Below are 24,762 nucleotides of genomic sequence, written 5' to 3'. Positions count from 1 at the left end.
TTGCTAACCCATGTATTGTCTAGTGGATCAATTACCGCTTGAAGGGCGGCGAAGAGGTTTTTCGCCGAGTTCTTCGGTTTCCTCTTCGATAACACATCGACGTATTATCTTGTGTTTGCATCTTTCTTCCCTACTCTTTTACATTCCATTTTACTACTGTGTTGTTATGATTATAGATTAGAGTAGCTTGTTTGTTTATCTGCTCGCATTTACACTATTTCACACTTAGAATTAAGTTAGTGTAAAATCAATCGAGCCGTAACTTTTATTGGGGGTCTAAACAACTCTTGTATTTTTAACACATTTTCAAGCATTCAAGTTATTTGAAATTACTTTTCACTATAATGACAGTTAGTAACTGATGGTTTGTAGGTACTATGAAGTCTTCTTATTATGCACAGTTAAGAAGAAGGATGATTCTTGCATCCAGGAGAAATTGCAATTATCCAACCAATATTCATGCTCCTACAACTCAACTACTGACTTACAGTTGAATAGGGATACTGTGTTGGATAGGCAAATGAATATGAGTTATTGGGCAGCTAATAAAAGTCATTTAGTAAAAATTAACTTCAACAATGTTGATGCTTTGAGAGGAGAGGTTTCTGTAGAAAGAGGATCTGCTTCATTTACGATTGTGTTACCTTCACATCGTATTGTTGGTAGGTTTTCATAAAGTTACATTGTTTTTTAATATATTATTAAAGTCTTCAATTTAATATATGTGTGTGTGTGTGTTATGGATTTACTTATATTTGATTTCTGTTTAGGCCATTCAAGAGATATGGAGGATGATCCATTTGTGAGGAGCACTAGACAGAAACAACATGATTATAATAGTGAGACTATGAACAAAAATTCTAATATCTATATACGCACTACTTTAAATGAAAATGGTGTTGTCACCGCAAATGTATCTGAAGACCGAATTCCTCCTGGTAATAGTCACTTTAGTAATAACGTATCAAACATAGAATGTCATACTGACATACTAAATTTATATTCTTTAAAATATTGTTAGCATGCCAAATTATTATTATTTTATAATTTATAACAATGTATATATAGAAATTTAATTCTTAGATTTTGCTAATAATTGTTTATTTAATAACATGTTTTGGGTGGATGAAATTACAACAAATTGTTTTCCTAATTGGTCCAGTTAATCATTGTTAATTTTTATTAATTTTCTTAGTTACATTTTTCGGTGTTTTGGATTGTGAGTAGAAAAAATAAGGTTTGAGAAAGTTTGTTTAAAACTAAAAGAATAATTTTCAAATTTTATATTCTTTTTAATGATTCACAAAATGTTATAAATAAATTTTATTAAAAAATGAAAAATTTCATTAACTTGCCTTTTGAATTTCTGAGAAAAATTGTATTGTTTTCATTTTGGTACGACAAAATTTATATTTATGATTTATGATTATTCCTATAATAAATAAAATATGATTATGAAATACATTACTCTATATTAAATTAGTTTAAATTGTAAAAAAATAATAATAATAAAACCACTATAAAATAATTATCACGTGCAATGCGCAAACCCACTACTAGTATTAATAAAAAGGAGTCGACGCTTACTTTCCAAACCTATCAATTTTCATAAAAAAAACAAAAACCTTAGAACTTGTGTCAGATCTATTTGTCAACTCAAATATATATATATATATAATATAATATAATATATTCATTTTTTTTTTTTTTTTTGCAAACCCAGATCAATATTAGTCATAAAGATCAATACTTTCTTTCAATTTTCCTTTGTTTTCTTCTTTTCTAGTGTCTGTTTGGGAACAGTTTATTTAGTTGAAATTGAAAATTTTTTGCTGAAAGTATAGTAGATAAAGCTAAAAAGTAGTTGAAATAGTATACTGAAAACTTATGAATAGTAAGTGCAATGGGACTTATAAATAGTAGCAAAAATAAGTTAAATAGTAAAAAAATTTGACTTTTTAAGCCAATGCCAAATGCACACCTATTGTTTTTGTATGACCCGTTTGTTCTTTTGTAAATGGGTATTCTTAGGCTATGAAAACTCTTTCAAAAAGTCCCACTTTTGTAAATGGTTTATATGCCAGGTCAGTTGTGACTGTGACTTTGTTATATGAATTATCTCCCATTTGTTACCACTAAACATGAGTTGTATCTGTCTACTGACTAGTCTCAGTAATGTTGTTGATTGTGTTAATGTGCAAAGATAGGTACCATATTAGTAGCGTAGAACATTTTATTGATTTTGATAATCTTCTCGGATGAATTCTTTTCACCAATTTTGTTGATATACACGATTATGTTCGAAGTTGTAACTATTATGGAGTAGATGCTATGGACAAATTAATCAGAGCAATTTTACCATAACAATGAGTTCTAGCTCAAATTACACTTCCTCCTCTATAATGGGATCAAGAGTAAGGTCTTGAATTCAAAATTTACTGGCTGTGTAACTTACCAATATTAATAAAAAGGAGTTGAAGCTTACTTTCCAACCCTAGCAATTTTCATAAAAAAACAAAATCCTTATAACTTGTGTCAGATGTATTTGTCAACTCAAATATATATATATATATATAAAATAAAATATAATATAAATAAATAAATAAAACCCTAACACGGCCAACATGATCCCCACCATTTAATAACTACTACTATTGAACATGGATCACACATTGGGACTCAAATCAATAGCCCATCATTTGCAAAACCAAACCTAAAATCTAATAAGTCCCAGAAAATCTTACATTAATCAAAGCCCAAAATGGCTAACATTTTATAGGCCCATAACTTCACTCTTGGTTAAGTCACAAAGACTAACACAGCGAATGTGATTCCCATCATTTACATACTACTACTATTCAACATAGATCACACAATTTGGTGCTAAAACAATCCCCGTCATGTCCTGCCAAAGTCTCCTACCAACTGCCACGAGATCCTAAATTGATCAAAACCTTAAACTGGATAACGTTTCATTGTCAAATAAGCCTAACACAGCCAATCTAATCCCCACCAATTTATTACTACCACTAATCCATACAAATCACACATTTTGAACCCAAATCAACCACCCACCATTTCCAAAACCAATCCCAAACTCTCCTAACAGTAGCCACAACATCTTAAATTGATCAAAGCCCCAAAAATAGCTAAAATTTCATAGTCGAATAATCCTATCCTGGAAATGTGATCCCCACCATCTAATCACTGCTACTAATACACATAAATCACACAATTTGGAGACAAATCAACCCCCCAATCATTCCCAAAACCAATCCTAGAGTCTCTTAACAATTGCCACAAGATCCAACACTAATCAAAACCCCAAAAATGGATAACATTTCACAATCAAATAAGCCTAGCATAGCCAATGTGGCACATAGATCACGAAATTTGAACCCAAATTAAACCCAGCCATCAATTCCAAAACCAATCCCAAGCTCTCCAAACAACCACCACAAGATCCTACATTTACCAGATCCCCTAAAATGGCTTAACATCGCATTGCCCTCCAAAGTGAACTCCTGGTTGAGCTTTAACAACAAACACCTTATATTCAATAACATCAAATACACTCACTTTTCCTATAATTTGAATAGATCTGAACCAAAAATAAAATTCAAAATTGAAAAACTGTAAGAAACATTAGATTCAAACCTAATAACAAAAAAAAAGGGGATGCATTTATTAAAATAGAGTAGTAGAAAATTCAGAATTCACTTCATTTCAATGGATCTACCATACTGAACAACCAAAGAAATCAAATTTCATAAATATTTCTCAGCAACCAAACATAGATTAACAATAGTCCTAGTTGTTTTACTCCATGATTCAGAATTTGAAACTTGAATAAGCATTTTGTGGAGTGCAATTGTATTTGATTTGTAATAACATTTGAAAGAGACAGGGACTTACGCAAGCCATTGATGAAATTTTCACACAGAGAGAGAGAGAGAGAGAGAGAGTAGACAGGGACTTACGCAAGCCATTGATGAAATGTTGAGAGAGAGAGAGAGAGAGAGAGAGAGGTGTTGCAGCTTATGGAAGTGTATTCTTTTTTGATAAAACGAGTGAAGCTATATGCGAAAGTGTGTATTGGTGGTGGTGAATCTGGTTATGTTGGTTTTTGTTTTGGGTAAATTAGAAAAATCTACGGCACAATACTTTAAGATCACTCTCATGAACCTTTTATCTTTTTTCAGTTGATAAGTTGCACACCTAATGCCTTTTGAACCCACAGCCTCACCCTCTACCCATTCTTGTGGGAGGAGGGAGTTCTCTTTGAGCTAGAATTCATTAGCAGTTCACTTTTACGGATGAATGTGTGCTATGGCTACTGTACAGGCTATTTTTCCAATGCCATTCTTCTATTGATTTATGTCAATTTCTTGTAAGGCTATGCACAACCGGCCAAGTAGGCACCCCTATAGAAATATAGAAATATAGATTGAATTGAATAAATAAATCAAAAGTTACAAGATTGAATTGAATTTCAAAATAATAATAATAATAATGAGAGGGTGTAATTTGTAATTTAGTATTTCTTTTTTAATAAAAAAATTAACAATTTCAACCAAATCTTTCATATTCTTCTTTCACTACTATTTTCAGGTTTTCAATGTGGTTAATGCTAAAACTAATACTTTGAAATAAGTTGGTTTAATTAAAAATCTAGCTCATCTTCTAATTACCAAACACAATTTGTTGCCTGATCCCTTTCTTCCCTACGTGGTTTACAGTTACACCCCATATTTTCTAAACTTCCTCAAATCATCTTTTTATTTCATTTTATTTTTAATTTTTAAAATATCAATAATGTGGCTCACACTTAACAAATTCATGAGTTATTTGCAGTTAGAGCTTTCTCTATCCTTGCCGAGCCCCTTCTAGCACTATATGAATCCTAGAGTCTGAGAGTCCGTGCAAAGACTGATATACAAGTTGTCTGAATTGCTTCAATCTCCTCTAATGTTAATGTGAATTTCTTACACGCAGCTTGAAATTTTTCATTCATCTTGAATGCTTTAGGTGTTCCATACCTCAAAATCTAAAACTCGAGCCATAGTGGACACAAACTTGTGCGATACAAGACTAGTACCCCTACTTAACTCTAGGGCTAAGGAGGCAGCTAGGTTTCAAAATAGAGTTCTATTTTTAGTAAATAAGGATGCATAATACTAAGAAAAGTTCGAAACAAGACTCCTCCAAATTATCCAATACAGAAAACCCCCGAACAGGATACAAAAGGAGATGAAAATAAATAAGATCCCACAATTGAGATAGTTCAAGATTGGCCAAGTAATCAACACTCTTGTTTGTTTCTCTGAAGGCATTAAGGATTTGTGAATTAGGGATTCTTTGCAAGAGTGACCTACAGTCATCCAGTAAAAGCGTTGATTTTGTGTGGATTTTGACAGGAACATTTAGAAACGAAACCACCAACAAGGCATCAAGTTCCACAATTACATGAGTAAAACCCAAAAATGAAACTAGCTCAACCACCAAACTAGATGCACTTCCTATTTTTTGAGAAAAACCACTAATCCAGGTACCATTTGAAACCCTAAGTAACTCCTCGCCCCTAACTAACTCTAGAAAACTGAGTGAGGGCCAATTTTTGTTTAGCTTAATCCACCATTGAGGTGAAGGATGCCATTTAACAGTGGTAGAACATTAGAAACCAAATTATAGGAAGACAAAGAAAAACCTAAAACCGCATGAAATTCACAAGCTTTCAAAAGCAAGTATCAATAAATAAGGCCAAATTCCTTGGAGGTAGAACTTTTTGTTTTTATTTATTTATTTATTTATTTGGAGAAACTTAGAGGTAGAACTACATTGGCTGAAATAATTATCCAAACAACCTAAAATAATCTCTAAAATAATGAGAATACCTTTAAAATCTCAAGAATGATCAAAATGTCCATAAAACCTCTAAAATGGCTGAAATATCATTAAACCTCTAAAATCTTTGAAATTAGTAAAATATTCTCTAGATCTCCAAAAATGATCAAAATACTACCAAGTATTGAAAATGACCCAAAATGTCCACAAAACATTTAGAATGTTCAAAATACCCCCCTTAAGACCTTGAAAACTGCCAAAATACCCACAAAACCTTTTTTTTTTTTTTTTCTTCTTCTTTTTTTTGCTGAGAACCAAAGTAATTAATATATTAGACCATAAAACGTCATACCTTTTGGAGTCAAGGAAGGCTATAGATACCGTATTCACATTTCTTAAGAATCATAACAGTTCAGCCCAAAAAGTGGTAGAGAAGAGAACCTTAACCAAAATCATCACATATGACACAACATATGCGTAATATGCTTATTGCAAATGGTCCTAGTCCATCCACACACAATACATAGGAGATCACATCATCACTGATTAAAAATTGCATAACTTCCAAAATTTTTCTTTGAACGTAATTGGTCTACAAAAAGTTCCGAATCTTTTCATGGTCTTAACTGCAGGACACAAACATTAGTAACATAATCATTTTCATGTACTTTAACTGCAGCATGAGGAAGAGAGAGAAGAACAAGTAAAGTTAGTTTTCAAGAGTACACTAAGCAAAAGTCTGGAACAAGTAAAGTAACATAATCATTTTCATGTATTTAACTCAGTAGCAACTTATAAATTCGATCATAAACCTTAATAATCTATTTTCTTCTCGTACGTGCAACATTGTGTCTATACAAAATTACAAATATTAGTTTGCTTTACTCTTTTACTCCTTCAAGCCAATTTTGAAATTGTCTAGAGCTTTCTGCCGGCTGTGATAGAATAGAGGAGGTAACTGTGCAGTTTGCAATCTTTTCTACGTTTTAGATTTGAGTTTTCTTTTATTTTTTTTTTTAAAGGAAAAGAAATAAAATGAATTAATAAACTCAAAATATGAATTTTTTTTTCTTAATAACTAATGTGGCACCTTTATTTTAATAATTTTATCATTAAATTAATGACATGACATAATTTCAACCATTTATCAAGTAATCTTAACCCGCAAAGTTTTAAATAGTAACTTTAAAACTTTATTTTTCCCAAAAGCAAGGGTAAGTTCATTTTAGTGGGGGAATGACTTATTCCTTAACCCAGCTGCAGATGGGATGGACCTACAATTTTAACATTTTAATTTCACTAGGTATTAATTAATTTCATTATCAAAATTTTATTAGAATAACTCACCTTAATTAAAGAATGACATGATCACATGTCAAACATTTGTCTCAAACCCACTTCCTTGTCCTAGCCTCTGGCACTGCCTTTTCAATAAACCTGGTCTCGGACTAAATATGAGGTAGAGCCCCAAGGTTACAACCAGTTATCTTTTGTAACAGCATCTTCTCTAACTCCGAAAGGAAACCGTTCTTCCATCGAAAGTTTCCATTTATGACCCATATTACTAATCTCCACAAGACATTCAACTAGATTCTTATCCTTAGTAGGTGTACATTGATGTTTATTGTCACTTTGCTTGGACCATTTTTTTTCCCTCTCAAATAAAATTCTACTCTAACCTAATTTACGTGTATAATTGTTTGAAACTCATTCCTGAAAACTTAAACTCTAGTCCTTACCCCCCCTCATACCCCATAATCATATATACTTGTGGAGATATCATCACGCTAAAGGTACACGGTGGTGATCATTTTTTGAAATAGTGGCCATTTAACCATTTTTCCCTTTGCCAGTTTGTGTGGAGTCACCATTCCTTCGTTGCAATGATATCACCAGCATCTAGAAAAATTATCATTGTATAACAATAGTAATTTTTCGTTTCAAAATTTACAACAATATCAAATAAATTTACCTCCACTTCCTTTAGTTCAAGTTAGGGTAAATAAATAAAAGTTCAAGGCAAAAGAAGGTGCAAAATATCAACAATTAGGTAGGAAAAAATTTCAATACTAGTAGTGGGATTCAACTTTATTTGGCTCGTCAATGATTATTGGAAAAACAATAAAAATAAAAAGAACATGCCGTCTAAAAGTTGGACATTTGACATATGATTTTACATGAAATTATGCCACACGGTAGAAAATGCATAATGGTCAACAAGTCACAAAGAAAAAGAAGTCACAAAGTGGAAAACATTCATACTTTTGAAGAATATCTATGCAATTAAGTGAAAAATGATCATCAAGTGGAATAATAGTCATTTTTTCCACTATGAATATTTAATTTTATAATCCACTAATTGTGATATACAATACTTCTTATTTCTTTCCACTTTGATTACTTTATTAGGAAAAAATTAATCAAAGTGGATAGCATTGGTACTTATGAAGAATATATATGCTGTTAAGTGAAAAATGATCATCAAGTGGAATAATAGTCCTTTGTTCCACTATGAATATTCAATATTTTGCTCCACCAATTGTAATATACTATGCATCTTATTTCTTTCCACTTTGATTACTTTATTAGGAAAAAAAAAGGTGTGTAGCAAATTGTAATTAGTGAAGAACAAAGTGGAACATGAAATTTTTATTTCGTCCAATGAATCTAGCATATCTCATCACTTATCTGTGGCAAGTATTGATCTATGGGGGGTTTGGCTTAAAGCGTATACTATCACTAAGGGAATTATGCCATTAATAGCACACATACACGAGATTTTACACCATCATGAGCCTTATGCTCCGGACAAATGAATTTCTGGATTTGTATTTCTTGTATACCCTCATTTCCTTACCTTCTAACAAGCACATTACTTAAATATTGTATCAAGTATCAACAGCATTGTAATGGAAAATAGTTCCCCAACAAACCATCCTTTAGCATGGAAAATTTGAACCAAATGTTTGCAGGCTGCCTAAAGAAGGAGCACGTGGCCTGCAACAAGCACATTCAAAATCAAATCAGCAGCATTATCAATTCTGTTAACTTGTATAGATTGCTGTCGTTGAAATGTTATTACAGGTGTGGCAACAATAGCAGTAATTGGCTGGTTAAAAGAAAAAAAAAAAAAAAAAAGTAGTGAACAAATCAACTCAAAGTCTTGAAGAGCAATCACTACGCCATTTCGAGAAACACGAGTATTGGTCTTTGGCAAATTCTTCATTAAAATAGTATAATAATAGTAAGAAAGTGATTGAAGAATCACTATATACAAAAATTCTTGGAACCACAAATTACCTATGTATTATCACGAGATAGTAGTCTCCAATTGCATCACCCCCAACTCACACTCAGCTTCTTTTTTTGGCTTTGTAATGGGTGCCTCTTTTGCAACTCATGTGCTTTTCTTAACATGGTTCTTTACGGCTACCTTCAGTTTAAGCTTCTTTTTCAAAGCAGAGTCAAACTCGTCTCTGGCAATAAAAAAGAGAAAGAAGTCACCCCCCAAAAAAAAAAAAAAAAAAACAGTGAAATTCAAGATGATTCTGACATTCATGAATAATCTCTATGTGGTTACCTGAAAGATGGTTGTCAAATGTACCTAACGCTACATCTCATCACTTGTGTGAGGTAAGTATTGATTTCTGGGGGTTTTGCTTAAAGCCTATATTATCACAAATTTAATCATGTCATTTAGAGTACATACACATGATATTTTACTCCATCATGAGCCTTAGGTTCCAAACAAATGTACTCAACATGAATTTATGGTCTTAAATGAAAATTAATGGTCAACAAGTCGCCTAGCCAAAAAACAAAAGACGTCAATAAGCCAAATTCTTGAAGATATTGATATTGATGAAAAATCTCTATGTAGTTATGTGAGAGACGGTTGTCAAATGAACCTAACACTACATCTCATCACTAGTGTATGGTGAGCATTGATCTTTGGGGGGTTTGGCTTAAAGCCAATACTATAACTAATTTAATCATGTCATTAAGAGCACACTCACATGATATTCTACTCAATCATGAGCCTTAAGTTGATGAATTTCATGAATTTTTGGCCTTTACACGAAAATTATGTCACATGGTGGAAAATATTGCATAATGGATTAATGGTCAACAAGTCACCCATTTTAAAAACAAAAGATGTCAATAAGTCAAATTCTTGATGATTTTGATATTGATTAAAAACCTCTACGCGGTTATGTGAGAGATGGTCGTCAAACGAGCCTAACACTACATCTCATCACTAGTATGTAGTGAGCATTGATCTCTAGGGGTTTGGCTTAAAGCCAATATTATCACTAATTTGATCATGTCATTAAGAGAACAGTCACATGATATTCTACTCAATCATGAGCCTTAAGTTTTTGACAAATGTCCTCAACATGAACCTCTGGCCTTAATTATATGAAAGTTATGCTGCATAGTGGAAAATATTGCATAAATGAATTAATGGTCAGCAAGTCACGCAACAAAAAAAAAAAAAACAAAAGATGTCAATAAAAAAAAAACAAAAGATGTCAATAAAAAGGAGTCGATGCTTAGATTCCAATCCTATAAATTTTCATTAAAAAAACCCTAACACGGCCAATATGATCCCCACCATTTAATAACTACTACTCATGAACATAGATCACACATTGGGTCTTAAATCTACAGCCCATAATTTGCAAATCAAACCTAAAATCTAAAAAGTTCCCGAAAACCCTACATTAATCAAAGCCCAAAATGGCTAACATTTTATAGGCCCACAATCTTGACTCTTGGTTGAGTTTACGTCACAAACATTGTCTTTTTTTTTTTTAGAAACCTTATCTTGAATATAGACTAACACAAGTAAAAAAAAAAAATATATATATATATATATATATATATGGGCTAACACAAGCAATGATTCCCATCATTTATTACAGCCAAGGTTTTGATCCTACATTGATCAAAGCCCCGAAGTGGATAACATTTCACAGTTAAATAAGCCTAGCATAGCCAATGTGGCACATAGATCACAAAATTTGAACCCAAATCAAACCACCCATCCATTCCAAAACCAATCCCAAGCTCTCCAAACAACCACCACAAGATCCTACATTTACCAGATCCCTTGAAATGGCTAACATCACATTGCCCTCCAAAGTGAACTCTTGGTTGAGTTTAAACAACAAACACCTTACTACTCATAACACCAAATACACTCTCTTTTCCTATAATTTGAACAGATCTAAACCAAAAATAAAACTCAAAATTAAAAAACTGTAAGAAACATTAGATCCAAACCTAATAACACAAAAAAAGAGGCATTTATTAAAACAGAGTAATAGAAATTCAGAATTTGCTTCATTTCAACCGGTCTATAGTACTGAACAACCAAAGAAATCAAATTTCATAAATTTTTCTCAGCAACCAAAAGAGATTAACAATAGTCCTAGTTGTATTACAGTGTGATTCAAATTTGAAACTTGAATAAGCATTTTGTGGAGTGCAATTGTGTTTGATTCATAATAACATGAGAGAGGAGAGAGAGAGAGAGAGAGAGAGAGAGAGAGAGAGAGAGAGAGAGAGAGAGAGAGAGGGGTGTTGCAGCTTACAGAAGCGTATTCTTTTTTGGTAAAACGAGGGAGCCACGTGCGAGAGTGTGTTTTTATAGTGGTTGTCAGACCGTGAGCTATGCCATTCCACCTCAAAACCAATTGGTGATGAGGAAGACACTCAAATCTTGTATGGCTTTCGACATCACACCACACGAGCCTATTTTTAGAGTGGCTGTAGGGAGTCAAATTGTGGTCCCCCCAACAATCCCTTCCTCACAATGACACTCCCAAGACTCAAACCCATGACCTTGGCTCTGATACCATTTGTCGGACCATAAGTTGTGCCATTCCACCTCAAAACCAATTAATGATGAGAAAGACACACTCAAATATTTTATGACTTTTGACATCACACCATGCGGGTCTATTTTTAGAGTGGTTGTGGGGAGTCAAATTGTGATCCCCCTAATAGTGGTGAATCTAGCTATGCTAGTTTTTGTTTCAGTTAAACTAGAAACTCTAAGCACTATACAAAAAATTAACAAGTCTAACCATTGTGCAAATTTTTTAACTATTTTATTTTGAACAAACTTTTTTTAAATAATTATTATTTATTTATTTTTATTAAGAGAAAGTTTAACTACAAAATTGATTATAGCCTTTTGTTACAACCTTACTTAATATATTTTTATTGGAGATGAATTATGTCGTTTATACTCCATTAATTTTCTAAACTTCCTCAAATCATCTTTTATTTTATTTTAATTTTTATAAATATCAATAATGTGGCTCACACTTAACAAATTCAGTTTATTTGCATTTGGAGTTTTCTCTATCCCTACTAAGCCCCTTCTAACATTATATGAATCCTAGATTCCGAGAGTCCGTGCAAAGATTGGTTCACCAGTTGTCTCAATTGCTTCAATCTCCTCTGTTGTTAATATGAATTTCTTCCACGCCTCTTCAAATTTTTCATTCATCTTGAATGCTTTAGGTGTTCCATACCTCAAAATCAAGAACCCGAGCCATATTGTGCAGTGGAGACAAACTTGTGCGATACAAGACTATATATATATATATATATGTTCAATCTTCGTTGAATAGAATTGCAGAAATTTTGGAGTCAAGGAAGGCTATAGATCACCATATTCACATTTCATATCATAACAATTCAGCCCCAAAAGTGATAGACAACCTTAACCAAAACCACCACAAATGACACAACAAATGCGTAATATGCTTATTGCAAATAGTCCTAGTCCATCCACGTGCGTTATCCTTATCCCAAAAGCAACACACAATACATGGAACATCACATCATCACTTATTAAGTAAAAATTGCTTAAGTTTTAAAATTTCTCTTCAAACATAATTGGTCTACAAAAAGTATTATATCTATGATTTTTATAAAAACTAATCGCTAATCTGTGCGATACACGAAAAAGTTATTAACTCTGAAAAAAAAAATACAACAATGAGTAAATAGACATTTTGCTAGTTAGTATTTTTTTTTTTTTTTTTAAAATGAAGAAATATTTAACTTCTATATATATTTTTCCATAGTTTAGAAGTGTTGTCTAACATTGAACGTTATTGAGTTGCAAATGCATAGTTACCGAAACCTACAAAATAATTTACAGTTCTTAAATTAATAAAGCAAAACTCTCAATAGTTATATATACACACACACTCAAAACTAATATAAATTGCAAATATATAAACAAAGACCATGATATGAGGAAGACACCAAGTTTCAAGTTTGAGTAGCAATATGACTTTCTCGTAGTAATAACAATATAGACAATTCAAAACATGGAACAATATCAAAATTATAATACCTAATTCTATTATCTTTTATGTTGAATCCAAACAAATAATTAATTGAAATTAATCCAAACAAATAATTAATCAACCAAAAATATAGCTTTTAATAAGAAAACAAAAAATCACATGAACCTAAATAAAAAGCATTTAAGGTGAAGAATTAAGATCAACCTAATGAGACACAAATATCAAAAACTCCACGACTTAAAACTTCAAAATTTATAGAAACCCCAAATTCTACTTCAGAACCAACCCAAATTTAACAAATTTATATATAACATACCAAATAAAAATTTATCATTCTCTAGGCTGGAAGACATAGGTTGCATCTTTGATTTTTTTCCAAAAAAATAAAGATGCTTTATCTGCCATGTACAATATAAAAAAATAATTAGTAAAAATTTCAACCCAAAAACCAAACCCACGATTATCAACGTGAGTCTATTTTTTTTCAACGTTATTCTCTTTTTTTTTTTTTTTTAGTCCTATCATAATTTTTGTTTTTATATAGATTATCAACATTTAAGTTTGAGTTTAGGTTGGACTTATTAGAGAGATAGAGTTTCACTCATTGTTAAGTTTTGATTAAACAAAAATAATTTTATTTTAAAAAAAAAATGATAATAATGAGTTTGAGTTTAAGTTAGACTTGTTAGAGAGATAGAGTTTCATTCTTGGTTAAGTTTGATCAAACATTTTAGATAGATACAACTGTTATAGTTGTAAATCAAATACTGCTTTCTTTCATTACTTGATTTGTCATATTTATCCAAAAAAAAAAAATATATATATATATATATGTATCTATTCTTAAAAAGATGCAAATTTATCCACCAAAAAAAAAAAAAAAAAGAAACGTAGGAAAAAAAAAAAAGGCAAGTTCTATCTTTTTTTTCCCGTAGCCTATGTGATTTATAACTGGAGCTGCCTATAATTAAAATAAATAAATAATAATAAAAAATGGGAAAGCATTTGGAAAAAGAAGATTCAAAGATTGTTATTGGTAAAAGAAGCACTGACATATGTTGAAATCTAAGAAAAGAAATCACAGAAAGTTTTTTAAAGTAACGTAGGAAAAAAAAAATGCAAATTCGATCTTTTTTTTCTTTTACCTTTTTTTATCTCTCTTTTTTTATTTAAATTCTATCATTAGGTAATTCTATTCTATTGATTTTAGGCTTTATTGATAACATTTTAGATAGACACAATTGTTATAATTGTAAATCAAATACTACTTTATTTCATTACTTGATTTGTCATATTTATCACAAAAAAAAAAAAAAATATATATATATATATATATATATATATCTATTCTTAAAATCTAAAAATTTAGTAAAATTTCTGCAATTTAGTTAAGCCACGTGGTGCAACCACAGTGTCTAAACCCAACTTTTATTATATATATATATATATAGATAAGTGGGGGATTGTTGGATTATTTTGATAAAAATATTAAAAGTTTTAAATGCACTTTTAAGAGAATTGATAAAAATAAATTTCTATCCACTGATGGGCTATATCAGTTTCTTTGTTATACAATTGAATTCAAATCTAAACCCTTCCATAATAAAACGTCAGAGCATTTGAGGAGAAAACGTTTTGTAAGGAAAGATATAGGGGATATAGTTGGCAAGGGAATATAGCTAAAATCATTTAAACGACTAGTGACATAGTCTCAAGACAGTGACATAGTCTACGCCTCAACCTCGCCATCAAAAAATGTATATGAATTGACGGTAAATTACTTCTTGTTATGAGATCACTTTAAAGTATTATCAAGGTAACATCTCTCCACTATTCTCTAATTTCATGGTAAATTCTAATTTATGTGATATGTGATTATTTAAATGATAATTTGAATATTATTTATTTATCAATTATTGTTCTTAGGAACAACACAGGACACAAACATTAGTAAGATAATTATTTTCATGTATTTAACTGCAGCATGAGGAAGAGTGAGAAGAACAAATAAAGTTAGTTTACAAGAGTACACTAGACAAAGCTTTACATGGTGACTAGGCCTTAACCATAACATCTAATAAGCACAACTAAACCCTATTATTTAAGCCAGTTGTGCACATAAAACTTCTTGAAATGCCCTCTCCGTATGAAGAAGTAATAGCTTTCATAATGTTTTAATTAGTAAAGCAACTTGAAAAAAATCTCATTGGGTCCGTTTGGATTGAGCTTATTGTTGCTGAAACTGAAAACTGAAAACTGAAAATACTGTAGCAAAATAATTTTTAAATGTGTAAATAGTACCGTGGGACCCATTTTTAATATTTTTTAGTGCGTAAACAGTGCCAAACAGTACATGAACAGTGTTTTTTGTTTCATGAACAGTAAAATCATGTGATTTTACTGTTCACTTTCCGGGAAAAAAAAAAAAAAAAAAAGAAAAATTACAAAACGCGAAACGTGGACTCAGCTTTCAGCTGAGTCCAAACGGCCTCATTATATACTTTCATTCTTTTAAGTGCCATATCAGCTTCATGTTTAAAAGTTTCAGCAAGCTTCTTCATACTTTCAGTGTCTCCGTCATAAATTTTACCCGTATTACTTAGGTTACCCACTAATTGCATAAATATGCGATCATTATTCCTTGCATTCTCTCTTCTTCTAGGAGGCTGCTATTGAAGTACCAGATGGATTATTTGATATTGCAGCTATGAATTGACTAGTATTTGCAAGAGAGTCATTTCATTGGTTTCAACCTGTTCCCTCTTAACAGTTTGAGCCATGTCAGTAGGGTTTTCTTTAGCCTACTCAATTGCTCTATCTTTCCCAAAAACAAGGTTAAGTTCATTGTAGTGGGGGAATAACTTATTCCCCTTAAACCAACAGCAGATGGGATGAATCTACCATATTAACATTTTAAGTTCAGTAGTATCAATTAATGAAACTCATTCACACTATATTCTTGAATAACTCACCTTAATTAACGCAATCTTCAAGAATGACATGATCACATGTCAAACATTTGTATCAATCATCCCAACCAAACCCACTTCCTTGTCCTATCATCTCAGAAATGGCACTGCCTTTTCAATAAACCTGTTCTTGGAGTAAATATGAGGCAGAGCCCCAGGATTACTACCAAGTATCTTCTTTAACAACATCTTCTCTAACTCCAAAGAGGAAACCATTCTTAAATTTGACCATTGAAAGTTTTCATTTATGAGTTATGACCCATATTATTCATCTCCACAAGACATTCAACTAGATTCTTATCCTTATGAGGTGTACATTCATGTTTATTGTCACTTTGCTTGGACCATCTTTTGAACTAATGGCCATTTAAGATTTAACCATTTTTTCCTTTAACCATTTAAGTTTATGTTTCTTCAAAGCAGAGTCAAATGTTTCTTGTTGTGAAAAAGAGAAAAATGCACTTCTTAGCCTCAAACGAGGTTTACGAGGTTTAACTGATCCTTACAACTGGAGCTCACTCTCCTCCTGGTCTGACCAAGAAGATTGCTGCAGGTGGGATGGAGTTCACTGTGACAACAAAACTGCTCAAGTCACAGAACTATCAGTAAAACATGTAGGCGGTAAGATTAATCCTTCATTGGTTGAATTAGAATTTTTGAATTACTTGAACTTGAGCAAGAATTTCTTTAATTGTACTTCTATTCCACGTGTCCTTGGATCAATGGTCAATTTGACACATCTTGACCTCCATGATGCCCAATTTTGTGGACACATTCCACATCAGCTTGGGAACCTTTCAAGCCTTTGCTATCTAAATCTTGGAGGATATGAATCTAACCTTTATGTTGATAACCTTCATTTGATGTTTCATCTCTCTTCCATGCAACACCTTGATCTAAGCCACACCAAACTTCGTTGAGAAGTTGATTGGCTTCAAATTATAAGTTCACTCTCATCTCTTTTGGAGCTATTCTTAAACAATTGTCAACTTGATAGTTTGACTCCATCGGTTGGATTTGTCAATTCCATGTCTCTTAGGGTCATTGATCTTTCTGAAAATCATTCCAATCAAGAGAGACCTAATTGGTTCTCTAATCTTAGTACAAGTCTCTTAGAATATCTCGATCTTGTTGATCATTCTTTGAGCGGAAAAATTCCAGATTCGCTAGGGCAGCTGAAGCATTTAACAGTTCTCGATCTTAGCATTAATTGGCTGATAATATTTTGACAAGAACAACTGTACTATTTTAAGTTGAGTTATCACAGCATACCTTCTACCCGAGCATTGGACTGAGTCTTGGTAAAAACAGATTTTTCAAAATCTAACTTTGCATTATTTGTTGGCCAATCATCTGAGTAATACTTGACTGCTACACGCTTCCCTTCAGAGTCTAGAAGAAGAATGTTCTTCACTGTAGGGCATGATTCCTATTTAAAATAAAAATAACTGGATTAATAGAGTAACAAATCCCTTTACACTAAAAAAGACACGTTTAAAATGTAACAATTAAAAAATGCAGAACATTTTTTTTTTTTGCTAGGTCAATATGGGTGGTTGTTGGGTGGGGGGGGAGGAACAGGTTCGAACCAGAGACATATCTAAATTTTTCAGCAAAACAAATTCTATTGCATGTTACTAGCATGACCAAGACTCAAGTCTGCATGACCGATACTTTAAGATCACTCTGATGAACCTTTACAACTTTTTTCCATTGATAAGTTACACATCTAATGGCTTTTGAACCCACAACCTCACCCTCCATCCATTCTTGTGGGAGAAGGGAGTTCTCTTTGAGCTAGAACTCATTAGCAGTTCACTTTCATGAACAAATACGTGACTAAGACTACTGTATCATTGGCTCTGTTTCCAACATTATCATTCTACTGATTTATGTCAATTTCTTGTAAGGCTACGCACAACTGGCCATGTAGGCACCCCAATGCTATTGCTTATGCCATATAATCTCACACAACCAAGTCACCCTCCATAATTCCCTCAAATTCTAAGAGGTTCTATAATTGTACCAAGCTGGGGATTCACATATTGCTGCATGCAATTCTTTGTGCATTACTGCACCTAAGGCAGCCAATGTGATTCTAGCCATTCCAATACTCCACTACTAATCAGCATAGATCGCACAGTTTGGACCTAAATCAACCATTCCCAAATCCTCCTAACAAGTCTCACAAGATCCTACATTAATCAAATCCTAAAATGGCTAGCATTTCATGGCCACATAAATTGTTCTTTTGGTTGAGTTTTAGGTAACTTAGTCAAATACATGTAACACAGCCAATGTGATCCTCCTCCATTTAGTAACTACTGCTATTGAACATAGATCACACATTGGGACCACCATTTAATTAGTACTACTAATGAACATAGATCACACATTGGGCATTAAATCTACAGCCCATCATTTGTAAAACCAAACCTAAAATCTAATAAGAAGTCCAGAAAATCCTACATTAACCAAAGCCCAAAAGGCTAACATTTCATAGCCCCGAAAGCTTAACTCTTTAGTTGAGTTTATGTCACAAACATTGTCAAATATGCTTAACACAGCCAATGTGATTCCCATCATTTAAATACTACAACTATTCAACATAGATCACACAATTTGGGGTTAAAAACCCCCCATCATGTCCAAAACCAATTCCAAAGTCTCCTACCAACTGCCACAAAGTCCTACATTGATCAAAAGTTCAAAAACCTAAACTGGATAACGTTTCATAGTTAAATAATCCTAACACAACCAATCTGATCCCCACCATGTAATTACTACCACTAATCACGCAGATCACATATTTTAGAGCTCAACCAACCGCCCAGCATTCCAAAACCAATCCTAAACTCTCCTAATAGCTGCCACGACATCCTACATTGAGCAACAGTGTCATAAAATTCAGAGACACCAAGGTTCAACTGATGTTTGAGAATTGATCTGTAACAACTAAATCCTTGGCTATGAACAAGATTGCACAGTAAACACTAATTTTTTTCCCCTTGAAACTCATGAAATGAAAACAAAAACAAAAACATAACACAAGGAACCGATAAACCCAGCAACCAAACATCGGCATCAGAGGACACAACCTAACAAAATCTCCACCAGCCAGTCCTTGGCCATTAACACACACCACACTCTACTGGTACTGGGCTTCATACCCATTATAAAAATCTCAAAAGCATTCAACAATAAATGAATCAGACTTAAAAATAAAAAAATCAATGAAAGAAATAGATAATTTTTAGTGCTAAAAATGAAACAAAGGGATGATCTTTGGCAAAGAAATCACACAAATTTTTTTTTTTTCACAAATTTGATTACCAGATCTAATCACATTTGGGTGGGTAGCCGAAACACTGTTGGTTCACATTCATTCTTCGGTGGAGAGATAACCAGAGCATCACTGGTGGCTGTTTTTATGAGGCATGAGAGAGAGATTCTGAGGCATGTTCGGCTGGAAGAGAGAGAGTCAAAGAGAGTTCCTGAAATTTTTGAATAGGGGGAAGCGTGAAGAAGAGAGAGGAGAAATTGAAAGAGAGCAGAGAAAAATGAGGGCTCACACGGACGGATCGCTGACGTGCCTAATTGAGCTGTTTAACAATTGTGGCCTTCCATCCCACGTGACCCTAACAAAAGAAAGAAAAAAGAGAAATCCACACCTGGAAGAATAAGAAACAAAGCTGAAAGCCAATGAGAAAACTATTTGCCTGTGTTTAAACAATGAGAAAAAAAAAAAAAAAAAAAAGATAAGTAAAAAATTGTGGCCTCCCATTCCACGTGACCTTGACAAAAGAAAGAAAAAAGAGAAACCCACACTTGGAAGAACAAGAAACGAAACTAAAAGTCAATGAGAAAACTATTTGCCTGTGTTTAAACAATGAGAAAAAAAATTTAGATAAGTCAACAATTGTGACTTTTCATCCCACGTTATCTTCACAAAAGAAAGAAAAAAGAGAAACCCACAACTGGAAGAATAAGAAAGAAAACTAAAAGTCAATGAGAAAATTATTTGCCTGTGTTGAAAAAAAATTTAGATAAGTCAACAATTGTGACCTTCCATCCTACGTTACCCTGACAAAAGAAAGAAAAAAGAGAAACCCACACCTGGAAGAATAAGAAACAAAACTAAAAGTCAATGAGAAAACTATTTGCCTATGTTGAAAAAGAAATTAGTTAAGTCAACAATTGTGAACTTCCATCCCATGTTACCCTGACAAAAGAAAGAAAAAAAAAACCCACACCTGGAAGAATAAGAAACAAAACTGAAAGTCAATGAGAAAAATATTTGCCTATGTTGAAAAAAATTTAGATAAGTCAACAATTGTGACCTTCCATCCCACGTTACCCTAACAAAAGAAAGAAAAAGAGAAATCCACACCTGGAAGAATAAGAAAGAAAACTGAAAGTCAATGAGAAAACTATTTGCCTGTGTTGAAAAAAAAATTTAGATAAGTCAACAATTGTGACCTTCCATCCCACGTTACCCTGACAAAAGAAAGAAAAAAGAGAAACCCACACCTGGAAAAATAAGAAACTAAACTGAAAGTCAATGAGAAAACTATTTGCCTGTGTTGAAAAAAATATTTAGATAAGTCAACAATTGTGACCTTCCATCCCACGTTACCCTGACAAAAGAAAGAAAAAAGAGAAACCCACACCTGGAAGAATAAGAAACAAAACTGAAAGTCAATGAGAAAACTATTTGCCTGTGTTGAAAAAAATATTTAGAGAAAAATATTTAGATAAGTCAACAATTGTGACCTTCCATCCCACGTTACCCTGACAAAAGAAAGAAAAAAGAGAAACCCACACCTGGAAGAATAAGAAACAAAACTGAAAGTCAATGAAAAAACTATTTGCCTATGTTGAAAAAAATATTTAGATAAGTCAACAATTGTGACCTTCCATCCCACATTACCCTGACAAAAGAAAGAAAAAAAAACCCACACTTGGAAGAATAAGAAACAAAACTGAAAGTCAATGAGAAAACTATTTGCCTATGTTGAAAAAGAAATTAGTTAAGTCAACAATTGTGACCTTCCATCCCATGTTACCCTGACAAAAGAAAGAAAAAAAAAACCCCACACTTGGAAGAATAAGAAACAAAACTGAAAGTCAATGAGAAAACTATTTGCCTATGTTGAAAAAGAAATTAGTTAAGTCAACAATTGTGACCTTCCATCCCATGTTACCCTGACAAAAGAAAGAAAAAAAAAACCCACACCTGGAAGAATAAGAAACAAAATTGAAAGCTAATGAGAAAACTATTTGCCTGTGTTTAAACAATGAGAAAAAAAAATTTAGATAAGTCAGCAATTGTGGCCTTCCATCCCATGTTACCTTGACAAAAGAAAGAAAAAAGAGAAACCCACACCTAGAAGAATAAGAAACAAAACTGAAAGTCAATGAGAAAACTATTAGAACATTAGATTTAGATTTAATGGGTGAGGACCATTTAGATTTAGAGGAACAGAGGAAGCTGTGAAAGAGTTGAAATGGGGCAGAGCTTATTATCAGAACATTACAGTTTTTTGGTTTTCATAACAATCTGTACAGGAAATTTCAACTATGATTTTAATATAGATGATCATAACAACAACAATAATAGGAAGGCTCTCTCCATATGCAAAACTGAAAGCCAATGAGAAAAAAAAAAATTAGATAAGTCAACAAAAATGAGGAAGGGTTTGAAGAATCACTATATATATTATATATATATTATGATGAGTTATAATTACAATATACTCACACTTCACCTTTTCTTCCTTCAAACTTCTCTTCCTTCGTTACTATGGCCGCCTCTTTCGCAACTCTTCATGTGCTTTTCTTAGTATGGTTCCTTCCCGCTACCTTCAGTTTAAGCTTCTTCTTCTTCTTCAAAGCAGAGGCAATCTCTAATGTCTCTTGCTATGAAAAAGACAAGCAAGCCCTTCTAACTCTCAAACGTGGTCTCACTGATCATGGACACGTCCTCTCATCCTGGTCTGACCATAAAGATTGCTGTATATGGGATGGAGTTTTCTGCGACAATAAAATTGGTCGAGTCTCTGAGCTCCATCTCAATTATTCGAGGCTAGGCGGTGAGATTAGTGGTTCGTTGCTCCAATTAGAACATTTGAATTACTTGGATTTGAGTAACAATGATTTTAATTGTACTCCAATCCCAACTTTCCTTGGTTCAATGTTCAGTCTCACACATCTTAACCTCTCAGGCGCTAACTTCAATGGACTCATTCCTTATCAGCTTGGGAACCTTTCAAGCCTCGCTATCTGTCTCTTGGATCTAATTCTGACCTCTATGTAGATAACCTTCGTTGGATGTCTGGTCTCTCTGCCATTCAATACCTTGACCTGAGCTTAGCTGACCTTCACAGAGAAGTTGATTGGCTTCAAATAATGAGTAAGTTCCCATCTCTTTCAAAGCTATACTTGCAAAATTGTCAGCTTGATAGCCTGAATCCATCTCTTGGATTTGTCAATTTCACGTCTCTTCGATCCCTTGATCTTTCTGGAAATCATTTCAATCATGAGATACCTAATTGGTTCACTAATCTCAGTACAAGCTTCTTAAGGCTTGACTTGTACAACAATTCTTTGAAAGGCAATATACTGCCTAGCATTTTCAATTTAGAGAAATTAGAGTATCTTGATCTCGGACTTAATTCTTTAAATGGTCCTATACCTTCTTGCGTTGGGAATTTATCTCATATAAGAGCATTATACCTTGACCAAAATCAGTTGAATGGCACCATTCCAGAGAGTCTTTGGCTTCTCTCTAAGTTAGAGTCGTTGTATGTTGGAACAAATTCTTTAACAGGTACTGTGGATGAAAGGCATTTCCAAAAACTCTCAAAATTAAAGAATCTCTATATGTCTGAAACACATTTGTTCTTTAATGTCAATTCCAATTGGGTTCCCCCTTCCAACTTTACTATGCCTCCATGAGCTCAATCAATATAGGTCCTAATTTTCCTTCATGGCTACAATCACAAAAATCCCTTAGTATTTTAGATATGTCCATGTCAGGAATTTCAGGCAAAGCTCCAAGTTGGTTCTGGAATTGGGCTTCAAACATTACATATATCAATCTCTCTAACAACCACATAGAATGTGATGTATCAGACATTTTTCTGAGTTCTACTGTCAAATTGCTCAATATAGCAAACAACTCATTTTATGGACCCATTTCTACTTTCTTATGCCAAAAGAAAATTAGAAGGAATAAATTAGTGGTTTTAGATGCATCAAACAATCTCTTATCTGGAGAACTTTCTCACTGTTGGAAGTATTGGCAGTCTTTGATCCATTTAAACTTAGGGAGCAATAATCTAGTAGGTAGAATTCCCTACTCCATGGGGGCTTTAGTTAACCTCCATTCATTGCGTTTACAAAACAATAGCATCTATGGAGATATTCCTTCCTCATTGAAAAAGTGCTCAAATCTGAAGCTTATTGATATGGGTGATAATCATTTGTCCATCATACCACTATGGATTGGAGAAATGACAAATATTATAGTTCTCCGTCTAAGATCAAGTGAATTCAAGGGTTATATACCTCAACAAATATGCCAACTTTCTTCTCTTAGAGTATTGGATCTTGCCAATAATAATTTATCAGGATCCATACCAAACTGCTTGAAAAATATTAGCGCCATGGCATTACCAGATTCCTATGATATTTCATTATCTTATTTTATGGATTTTATATATCCGTTTACATCCTATGTTGAGAATGTTCAGTTGGTTCCTAAAGGGAATGAAATGGAATACAAAGAGAACCTTAAATTAGTTAGGCTCATAGACCTTTCAAGTAACAACTTGTTCGGATCAATCCCTGCTGAAATTTCAGATCTTTCCGAATTACGTTTTTTGAATTTGTCTCGAAATCATTTGATGGGAAAGATACCAGAAAAAATTGGGAGTATGAAAGAGTTAGAGTCAGTTGATCTTTCACGAAATCATTTATCAGGTGAAATTCCTTCAAGCATGTCTAATTTGACATTTCTTAGTTACCTGGACTTGTCATACAATAACTTCTCAGGTAGAATTCCTTCAAGCACCCAGCTTCAATCATTTGATGCCCTTAGGTATATTGGAAATCCTCAATTATGTGGTGATCCTCTTCCAAAAAGCTGCACAATTGAGGAACTATCTTTGAATAGATCACCTATTGGTAGTGTTGAAGATGATTCTAAAAACTCCAGCTTCTACATTGGTATGGGAGTTGGATTCACAACTGGCTTTTGGGCAATTTGTGGAGCTCTCTTCTTTAATAGGACTTGGAGGCATGCTTATTTTAGATTTGTCAATGAAGTAAAAGATTGGATTTATGAGACTACAATGATAAAGATGAATTTATTGGAAAAGCTAAGAGTCTGCCTTAGTAAGTGAGGCATCCTTATCTAGCCAAAAGGTATTGCTTCAAGTTATATGTCCTTAATATTTTTTCTTTCATGTTAATGTTGTAGTCAACTACTTTGAATATACAATTTAATTCATAGCTAAATGTGATAGTCATTTGGATTTTATTTCACAAATATGACATAACTTTAGCCTTGGTTTGTGACAATAGTTTTACTGAAAATACTGTTCCCTATTCCAAAA

General features: G+C 32.9%; 1 protein-coding gene and 1 long non-coding RNA gene across 30 annotated transcripts in view; one reads left to right on the top strand and one right to left on the bottom strand.

The window, feature by feature from the left end:
• Positions 1–15,122: 15,122 nt before the first annotated feature.
• Positions 15,123–19,870, bottom strand: LOC112010875 (uncharacterized). 2 transcript variants are annotated; one of them, XR_002882805.2, is made up of 3 exons: positions 19,478–19,850; positions 17,417–17,573; positions 15,123–17,319 (listed from the first exon to the last, which is right to left on the bottom strand). It is a non-coding gene; the product is annotated as an uncharacterized LOC112010875 (long non-coding RNA). The 2 variants fall into 2 exon arrangements; XR_002882804.2 differs by having other exon boundaries at positions 15,123–17,573; positions 19,478–19,870.
• Positions 19,871–21,807: 1,937 nt separating this feature from the next.
• LOC112010853 (uncharacterized) overlaps positions 21,808–24,762 on the top strand; it is a 31,436-nt gene continuing 28,481 nt past the window's right edge. For 26 of the 28 annotated variants that reach the window (XR_010626408.1, XR_010626404.1, XR_002882799.2 and 23 more), the window contains exon 1: positions 21,847–24,571. The gene's annotated coding sequence lies outside the window, so the exon portion shown is untranslated. Of the gene's footprint in view, positions 24,572–24,762 lie in introns of all 28 variants that reach the window. The other 2 variants (XM_065767002.1, XM_065767001.1) reach the window with 2 other exon arrangements.

Source organism: Quercus suber, unplaced genomic scaffold, assembly GCF_002906115.3.
Source record: "Quercus suber isolate HL8 unplaced genomic scaffold, Cork oak 2.0 scaffold_765, whole genome shotgun sequence".
Classification (NCBI taxonomy): Eukaryota; Viridiplantae; Streptophyta; class Magnoliopsida; order Fagales; family Fagaceae; genus Quercus; species Quercus suber.
This window is presented reverse-complemented; position numbering and strand designations above follow the sequence as displayed.